Here is a 9905-nt window from a genome sequence, read left to right on the forward strand (position 1 = left end):
GTCCCGGGATTTGCTCGAGAAGCACCTATGGATGCAAGCCAGCATTTTGGTCGCTTTACTAGTCACAGCATCACATTGCAGGCTCATGTTCATCTTGTGGTCAATGATGACCCCCAAGTGTCTTTCTTCCATAGTGCTAGCCAGCGTAGCACTGCCAAGCCTGTAAGGCCAGAAATGTAACCCAGATTTTCCAAGTGCTGGTGACTCTCCTACTGGGCCATGCTACTTCTGTCACCACTTATCTTCCTTACACAGATGCTTCACAGAGCTGCTCACATGTACAGGGACTACTCACACGAGTGAGAGTTCAATAAAGTGAAAAAGTTAGAAAGGCATTTATTTTGATTGTATGACAACCTCTATCTCACTAGATAAACTAATGCTATTTTTGTAGATGCTGTGTTGATTTTAACCAAGGGGGATTTTCAGTGTTTAATTATACTGTTTTGGGGGTCAAGCCTTGCTGATGGCCAATCACAGATTTAATGGGCTTCATGAAACCCTGCTGTTGCAATTTGTGATGCAACTCTATGACATTTACATTTCCACCTGGGACATCTCAAAATGTTTACAAAGAGAGGGGAGTCTGCAGATAGGGCTACACAGGGGGCTCTATGCCAGGTTTGGAATGCTGTTAATATGAGCTGGCAAGATTATATTATATGTACCTCCTAGATTAGGTGCTGCTAGACCACCAAAATTGTTCTGTGTATTGGTGTTGTTGAATTATTGCCCAACAAGTAAAACAAACTATCCTAGTAAAGTTGCCATTTTCCCCCAGTGTATTATTGTGCATATACTATAAAGTTCTGTCAGCACATCTATATCAATCAGGAGCCACTCCACTATCTGATGGTATCTGTGCCAGAAGAGATCTGCCATGCAGACCTAGCCTGCATTTCTCTCAGCATCAAAGGCAAAGCCATAGAAAGTGACAGGTTGCATACTGTATATACTTCTTTTATTAGCGCTCCCTTCTCCCTGCTCTTATGACTTGTAACTAAAGGCTGTACTGAGGCCAATGCGTGGCACACATATTTGATGAAGCAGTAACTGAAATGTAAAAAAAAAAATTATAAAACACATTTGTAACCAGGTGTTTGCTTTTAATATTGTCTTATTAATAGGCCACAAACACATTAAACAGTTAACTGAAAATGAAGCAAGGTATTTTTAACTATGACAAATTAAAGGCTAGAAATTTGTTGTGAAATTTTTCAGATCCTGGCCATAGAAACATTTATTGTCAGCAACTTGTGCTCCTTGACATTTAAGTTTGTTTTACTTTGCTTGCATGCAAAAAACACAAAAGTCAGTGCTGCAGTGATGAAGCTGGCTTGCTCGACTCATTGACAACAGTTGTCTGGTATTTGACAGAAGAGAATTAAACTCAAAAGGAGACAGAGAGGGAAAAAATGATGCAGGTATAATGGATTCCATCTTTAAAAATCGCTCATTTACAAAGAACAGTGTGCTAATTTGACCAGGTTTATATTTATCTGTCTGATGCATGTAGTTGATACTAAACAGTGGCCTTTATTCTGTCAGCAACACTGCCTTTGTTATTCATAACTATTTGTTAACTCTGGCATCCATACCTTATAACACACTGTTCAAGCATGGAAGAAGACACACTGTCTCCCCCGAGAGCTTATGCTAATCCATTCTGTTGCAGCAGCAGCCTTTTTTAACACACACCATGTAAATCATACCTCTAGCATTATTCATTAAAGAGGCATGCATGCTCCTATTTATGTTTGCATGACAAACAAACAGTGAGCCACAAACCATAGTCAACACTTACACAATTGAATAGAACTTCACTTAAAGAGTTTATTTTAGACAAAATCATTGTAAACCATACCTAGGAAGCAAAGCCTGTAAGTACGTGAATTCAAAACAGCTGCTTAAGTCTCACTAATTTTGATGGCCTTAAGTTTTAAGTCAAGCATGTGCTTGAGATCTTTGCTGAATATGAATGCCCAGGGTTTGGGTGATTTGCAGCCCCTGTAACAAAAACAGTTTCAGAGAGATTAAATTCTAATGCTAGCGATAGACAGTCAAAATGACTGAGCCTGAATTGATTCAATCTTTGTAGGTTAGTCTGCCTGGGTTGAACTGGTTTGTAACCACACAGACATTCCCTCTGGACTGAGGAAATTCAGGAACATGCCTGCAGTGGCTCAGGCTAGAAGCAGTGTGGGGCAGGGGGAACACTAAAATACCGCTCCCTTCTCTTCCATAGGACTGAGCTGGGGGGGATGGCCAGGCCCCAGCAGGATGCTCTGATTAGGGAAGGTTTCCCCCTCCCTCCCTTGATAACAGAGCATTTATCAGCTCTGTTATCAGCATTTAGCACCCCATCAGAAAACAAAGCCTCTCTCATTCATTTAAGCTCTTCTTAAATAACTTTCTCCAAGGAAGGGAACATTCCAAGGAGGGACTTTACCAGCTACCTGTTGATTAGCTCCAAAAAGCCCTAAGCAGACACTGTCCTGTCTGCCTGTGTCTTGTCTGCCTTACATAGATACATCTCAGTATTAGCTAGCATGCCACATGCTGGCTATGGTCCGTGCTATGGGTGAGAGGAGGGGGGGATCCCTGCTTAAACAGTGAGTAGTGAGGGGAGTGGGGGCATGGGGAAACCAGGCAGATGCTGCTGTGTGCTGTGCTGGCTTGGTGGGGGAAAGGGCCTCCACTCCCGACTCCTGATCTTGCCACTAGAATTACCCCTGCATTAGGCACTTCAGCTGCAAAGGCATGACTGCCCCCACCTCCCCAAGGACCAGAGCCCTGTGGCTTCAGGGGAAGGGGCTTCAGCCAGAAACTCAGCACTGGCTCTGAGGGAGAGAAGGAATCCTCCAAGCCCTTCCCAGAGCTTCTCCACAGTGCTTGAGGCTCAGACAGAACTCTGTGCCCCACTGACCTGGGCTGGAAATGTGGGGTGCACCACTGGCACTGCCTCCCTCCTGGCAGTTCACAAGCCCCATTCTCCACCCCCTAACTCCTCTGTCTTTCCTTGGGGCAGATCCCTGAGCCTAGGGACTGTCATGCCATCAAGAGCTGGTGTAAGCATGCTTCCCTCTATTTACTGTTTGAAGGTGGCAGCTGCCTGACAGGTGACAGGGCAGTAGGGAGAGGCAGCCAATCTGGGGTGGCCCACCAGTCAGCTGCATTTAACTACTCTTGGCAGTCTCTGGCATGCTGGGAGACATTCAGGAGAGCCCCCAATCTCCTGGTCCTGGCCAGTGCAGGCAGCCTTTATGCACCCCTCCCATGAAAGCATGAACTTGTGTTCTGTTCACTCCTGAAGTAACGTAGTCTACTTAGAGGTACCCATGTCAGTTAGTTCAAATCCACCTTGGCATTTTTTAATGTTTGCACGTAGCCATTATTTAATACTTTGATTTAGCTTTGTCCCCTCTTACGATTCTTCAGTGCACAGTTTTTTTCATTTTCCTGCAGTTCTGGATTTCTACTGACATGCATTTTTCTACATGTGCAATTTTAGGGTTGAATGTAAGTTAATATGGCACATAGCAAGTAAGTGTAAGACTGGAGGAAGACTGTTGTTGCAAGTTCCTACCATTACCTGTGCAAAATAAAGTAATAAGATTTTTTGCTAAGCAAAGGAGAGGGCTGTGGTAACACACTATGGAGAAGGGATAGATTTTGAGAGATGAAGTTGTTAACAGCTAGAAAATGATATTTAGAGGTTTGCTTCTGGGAACTGGCTTGTAGGTAAAGTAAATTTGCATTAGCACAGTGGTCCAGGGAGAATGGCAAGGGTTAATTGATTTCTAAAAGCCTGTTTGTGACAAAGGTTCCATCACGGCCCATTGTGTCTGAAGCCAGCAGACACACAGGTTGGGATACTGAAGACATGTACTGCATTGTTCCATAACTGCCACATTGGCCAGGTCACAGTCCGCAACTGCAGAGCCCTTGGGATTTCTGGTGTTGGTGAACAGACCAAATTAAGATGTGTGCATGTGATGGGTTTGTGAAATAAAGCAATATTCTGACAGGACAGAATGTGGACTGTTTGATGACCACAGAGAGACCAATCAAGGTTGCTCAGAGATTAAGAGTCATCAGAGGGAAGAAAGGATACAAAAGGAGGGATTTCAGAGCAGCAAAGGGTCCCTGAGAGGGGAACCCAAGGCCACCATGGACAGAGGGCACACCACCAGACCATATCACCCACCTCACTGTGTGTGTGAGGGTGGGCTCAGTCTTTGACTTCCAGGCTGCTGACATCTGACATTCAAGAAAGAACCTCAAGGTGAAGTTCACATACTGGCCAGAGGTGCCTTTCCCCTGTGATAGCTCTAGGACTGGTAGATATAGAATTGGGGAGCAGGGGGTTATTTTGTTTGCCTTGCCTGCATTATTCTTATCTGCTATCAATGTGTATCAATATTCACCTATTAGCAAATGCAGAGGTCGTGGTTGGTCTGAGGGTTTGGGTCTGTCTGAAACAAGGTATCTGGGTCATACATCCAGGGCCAGCAGTTGTCTTAAGTCAGTAAAATAAGACCATAACTTGAACCTTATTTACATTTAAATTTGAATCAAATGAAAGTATTTCGTAAAGCTTCAAAATATTAGTGATACTCTCCAAAAGTGAAAACAACAGTATCTGATCAATAAAAACCCTAGCTAATTAGATTCTTCAGTTGATCCCATAGATCAGGGGTGTCCAATCTTTTTGAATGTGGGGCCGGATCATGAACTTTTTATCACCCAGTGGGCTGGCAAGCCATATTCAAAGACCTCACAGGAAGCAGTATCACATCACCCCCCCATGAAATGAAAGTACAGTGTTTACTTTTGTTTCCTGTCACAGCACCTTGGGCCTCAGAAAACAGCTTGGAGGGCTGCATGGCAGCCCATGGGCTGTATATTGGACAAGCCTGCCATAGATCCTATGGAAGCAACTGGATTTCAGTGTGAATTTTGCCTACATAAGATCTCAGTTAGCCTTACTGAGGGTTTTTTAAAAATCATATTAGATTGCCTCCTCTGCTAGAATTACCCATGAAGAGCACTGTAAACCCTGGATGCTTACCTGGTGAAATATCCCTAGCTATATTCTCTTCTGAAAACAGGGAGATAAAACAAAAGATATTAGTAGCCCTTAGAGAATGTGTTTACTTCACTGACCACAAAGGTCTTGGGTGACAACAAAATACCGCAGTGGACCTTGAAGGGAGAGCAAGGTACCTGGCCACAGTCTATTGTAGTGGGTGGAGGGGAGAAGGGAGCGAGGAGCACGATTCTGCTTACCTTACTTGTTCCCCTGCTCCCCAGATAAAGTAGTACAGTGTTGTACTGCCCAACTTCTGTGGCCGGACAGAGGCATCACAGGGTTTCACCTGTCACTGTAAAGCTTCAAATGAGATGGAGGGAGACAGGACGAGAACATCATTCTCTTCCCTTTGATCACCCCCACAAATCTTACATTAATTAAACAGGATGCAGAAATTTACAGGTGTAAATGCAGAGTTTCAGCAACTCAAGCTGAGTTAACTTTTAGTCCCATGTGATGGCTTGCTGGGATACAGGTGGGCGGGAAGCTGGAAATGGGCTTCTAAGGCTTGGATGTGATCTGTTTTTCCAACCTTGCTAGAATGGCAGCAACAGAAGTGAACTCTTTGATGGGCTCCTACCATCCTCTACATGAAAACCTGCAATATTCAGTGGTTTACAGATGGGAGTCTGATCTCAAATACCCTGTACAGATCTAGTCTCCGGCCCAGGAGCTTAGGCTCCAGGCAAGTGTCACTCATCAAAAGTGGCAAAGCCAGAAGAGCTATGGCCTCCCTGGCAGATTCTCTTGCAAACACAAGTTAACCTTGGCATCAGGGTCACTCCAGTAACTGCACTTGTACCTGGGTTTAGGTCACATGTGTACAGATGCAATACTTGGTGCAGCACTGAGCTGCTTGCCTTCTCTGGTCCAGCAGAGGCAGTGCAGAGTTTCCTTTGCTACAGAAAAGACTCTCAGCAGGGGAAACCCTGGCAGCCCTCATAGTTGGCACTCGGAGTGCATGCTTCCCTCACCCTGTCCTAGTTATGCTACTGTTCCCCCACTGACTTGCTTCTGACATTGAAGCTTCACAGGGTAAAATTACTTGATGGGCCAGGTACAGCCCATGGGCTGCAGGTTGCTGACACTTGTCCTAAGGGCAGGGATGGTACAAGTCTCTTCCTGGGGCGGGGGAGGAGGGAGAGGGGGCTGAGGTGGGCTAGACAGAACATTGTGGGGGGCTATGCTATACATCTTCTAGACAATCAAACTTATTCATTTGTTTAACAATTCCCACTTAAACAGGTGTTTAACATGTTTTCTTTCTTTCATCCCCAGACAAAGGTGGGACATGGGCTGCAGGGCACGCTCAGCTGTGTGGGCTGGGTGGCAATGGTCCAGGGGCAATGCAGGGGGCTTGGACAGGGCAGGCACTGGGAGGGGTGGTTATGTGGAGGTTAAGGTGAATTTTGGCATGGTTATAGCCCCCTCAAGCCCTCCCTACCTAAGGGATGGAAGGCCGAAATCCCTTAAGGTTAGTGTATCTGAGATTCCTTTGGGCAGGTTGCCACATAATGTGAGGAGAAAACCAGCTCGTTGCCTACTTACTCCAGTTCTCCTATTTCCAGATCCCACCTATCCCCTCACCGGAGCACTCCTCTTCTATGCCTTTTCCCTTGTAGCAGTTTACTTGGTCCTCTGTGGTTCTGTGTGTCCTGATAGGCTATTTATGCGATTAGCCCCAATAGTTCCTGGGAACTATGCCTGTGCATGAGCTGAGCAGGATGTAGCCATTAACCAAAAGTAAATTAATCTCTGTGTATGCACATTTTAATGAACCTTTCCTTGAGAAACCAGAGAAGGCACCCACAAAACCATGCTAGAAGATCCAGGGAAAGGAGACACAAAACCCAAAAGTTACAGTAGAAAGGCTCTTTAAGGTTTATGAATAATTATATTTATGACTGAAGATTTTTAAATAAATCAATTACACAGAAATATTTCATTGTAAACTAATAGTAAATGCTTAGAAACCATTAAAACAAAAATAAAACATATTCTTAAGCCCTTATGTCAGCAAGCCATGGTTTTACCTCCCTACTAACACTGGCCTTGACCTTACAGTTGAATCCTTGTATACATTCTGGGGTTCTACAGAAACACGGGGGGCCACCCATGTGGATCCTTTTCCAGGGTTGTGGCCAAAGTATATTGATATATAACTACAATTATGAAATCTCTTCTCCATAGATATGATTATGTTTATGGGCATTGTAATTATAGTTAGGCTAGCTGAAGAAAATGAATGTCTCAGCCTCCCCTGGATGCCAGAGGGTAACTTACTTAATCTCTTGTGAGTCTGTCTAGAGGCATTTAACTTTGACAATTTGTATAGTGTAAGAGATATCCAAAATGTTGGAATTCCAAAGTGGTTTAAAGCATGAGTTTCCTTCCTTTATCTCTTTAGAGAGCACAGTGGGTTACACCTCATTTTTCTTTGTTCTAATATGTCATCCTAAAGGGAAAATCTTCCAAACATAAAAGCAGTCAACCTTGCCATGAAGAAATGTTTTACAGAATGTTTTAATTCCTGTGATGTGAAAAGAAAAGATATTGCAATATATACATCAAAGCGATCTAACAGCAAAATTACATACCCAAGGAGCTTGGAGATGAATAGTATATTTAGAAGCACTGAATGAGAAGATAGAGAACTGAAAACCAATAAGAAAAGAAAGAAGGGAATTATAAAACATTGGACAGCCATACCAAATGACTGCGGCTTGATATATCCTGCCTCAAATTTTCTTTCATTTTCCTCAAAAGAAGTTGGCAATGAGACTAGAAGAACTGCAAACAATGTAACAATGCAATTCACTCATGCCAAATATAAATACAGAAGAAATGTTCTAAAAGATCATGTATCAAATTATCTGCAAAGATGCAGAAAAGAATGAATTACATTTTAAAATTCTTTGACTGGGTGAATCAACAAAAAGGAAAATGAAATGCAGAGCTACAGAGTTTATCTAAAACATAGGTACAAAACCTTTATTAAAACAGTTGATCCTAATCAGATGAGAATGAACAGATCTTTTGATGAGGTTGTGATGCAAATGATACTTGAATGTTTGTTTTATTATAATACCATGAACAAAAGGCTGGGGAAAAAAGCAGCGCCTCCTATCTTTTTCTTACACTCTGAGAGCATGAATCAGGTTGCAATGACTTCTTGCTGATTTTCAAGTAACATAAATTAGGGACTCCTGGGATCAAAATTAACATAAACACAGGGTTATATGCAGTGTGACCATATGTCCTGGTTAGGCTGGGACCCTCCCAGTGTCCATAGGCCAGTCCTGGCTTGTTGATAAAAAGTCCCGGGCCAGAATCCAGCAGGAAGGTAGAACAGCATGGTGCACCAGGCAGGTGGCCAGGCAGGCACTGCTGCTCCTGTGCAGGAATGGGAGCAATGTGGGAAGACTGGAGCAGGCACCACCCTGCCTGCATGTGGCACATCCTCGCACAGCAGCAGCAGTGCCTGCCTGCCTGGTGCACCGTGCTGCTTTGCCTCCCCACTGGACTGTGGCCCAGGACTTTTGACCAACTGTCAAGACCAGCCTATGGAATCCAGGATGTATGGTTACCCTAGGTATATGACATATCTTTAAAATTCGTAAAATTAGGGTAATTTAATCCAAAAAAGTATAAACCCTTGCATTGAAAACAGCTCTTCATTCAGCTTACAGTAACACATATTGTAGAATGACTTTGGGGGACAGGCAAGTATTTTCAAACAAATGACATGCATTAATATTCTGCAAAGAACAAACAGTTATAACCACAGTAATCTTTGTATTTTTCCAGAGGTTGAGGAGTCATATATATGACTCCCTAGCCATTTATTGCCTCGTCTCCAGCCTTCTCTTTTTGGGGAAGGTCATTAAAAGGGTGGTTTCCCAACAGGTCTAGGCACATCAGGATGCAATCAGAGTCCTGGATGTTTGTGGGCCTGGTTTTCATCCTGGGTATAGCAAGGAAACAACATTTATTGCCTTGGTTGATGAGCTTCACTTAGAGATTTCCTGCTGCTCTTACTCAGTTTTTCAGTGGCCTTTGATACAGTTGACCATGAGGTGATGATGAAGGATTTACATGACCTGGTGGGTATGGGTATGGAAATGCATTAAATGGGTTCCACTCTTTTTCATCAGGGAAGTCCTAAAGGGTGGTGATGGGTGAGTGCTCATTGTCCCCTCAGGACTTTTTGCACAGTTCCCCAGGGCTCCAGATTATTGTTGCTCCTGTTGAGTAGATATATGAGGCCAGTGGGCAAAAACATATAGCAATTTGGAGTGAGGTGCCATCTGTATGCTAATCTGTCTTTCTCATCTGAGTCAGGCCTCTCAGTCTTGGTCCTTTCCCAGTGCCTGGCTGAAGTAGGGAAACCAACTGAAGCTGAAGAGGTGATGGGCAGACCATTTGAACACCTATGGTTGGTAGGGTTCAGCCTCCTCTTGTCTCAGGTTTGCAGTATTGGGGTAGTCTTGGATCCTGTTGTGCACACAGGGCGTACAGTGTGAATTAAAAACAAGCAGGAATCTTCTCAGGGGATAAGGCACAACGCCACATTTATTGGAACATTAAACATAAAACATGCAACATGAAAAGAATAAAGAACAGTAAGGTTGTCTGCTTCACTCATTACCATGAATACTCATTTAATCATTCCTACAGAAGACACAAGCGCACACACACACAGATAGCTAGACAGTCCTGCAAAGGTTATGGTGTTACCAAGTTCTAAAGCTGCTCAGGTCAGTCTGGTGGCCGGCCAGATCGATCATGAGAGATGGAGTCAGGTCTTGCTGGA

At 43.8% G+C, this 9905-nt stretch overlaps 1 long non-coding RNA gene across 1 annotated transcript in view; it reads right to left on the reverse strand.

Annotated features, from left to right (window-relative positions):
* The window catches only part of LOC109309683, a 17979-nt gene extending 12066 nt beyond the window's left edge, over positions 1-5913 (reverse strand). The window contains exon 1 of the long non-coding RNA XR_002101005.1: positions 5456-5913. This is a non-coding gene — a long non-coding RNA (uncharacterized LOC109309683). The remainder of the gene's footprint in view (positions 1-5455) is intronic.
* Between the last annotated feature and the right edge of the window lie 3992 nt (positions 5914-9905).

Source organism: Crocodylus porosus, unplaced genomic scaffold (assembly GCF_001723895.1).
Source record: "Crocodylus porosus isolate Cpor-Errol unplaced genomic scaffold, CroPor_comp1, whole genome shotgun sequence".
Classification (NCBI taxonomy): Eukaryota; Metazoa; Chordata; order Crocodylia; family Crocodylidae; genus Crocodylus; species Crocodylus porosus.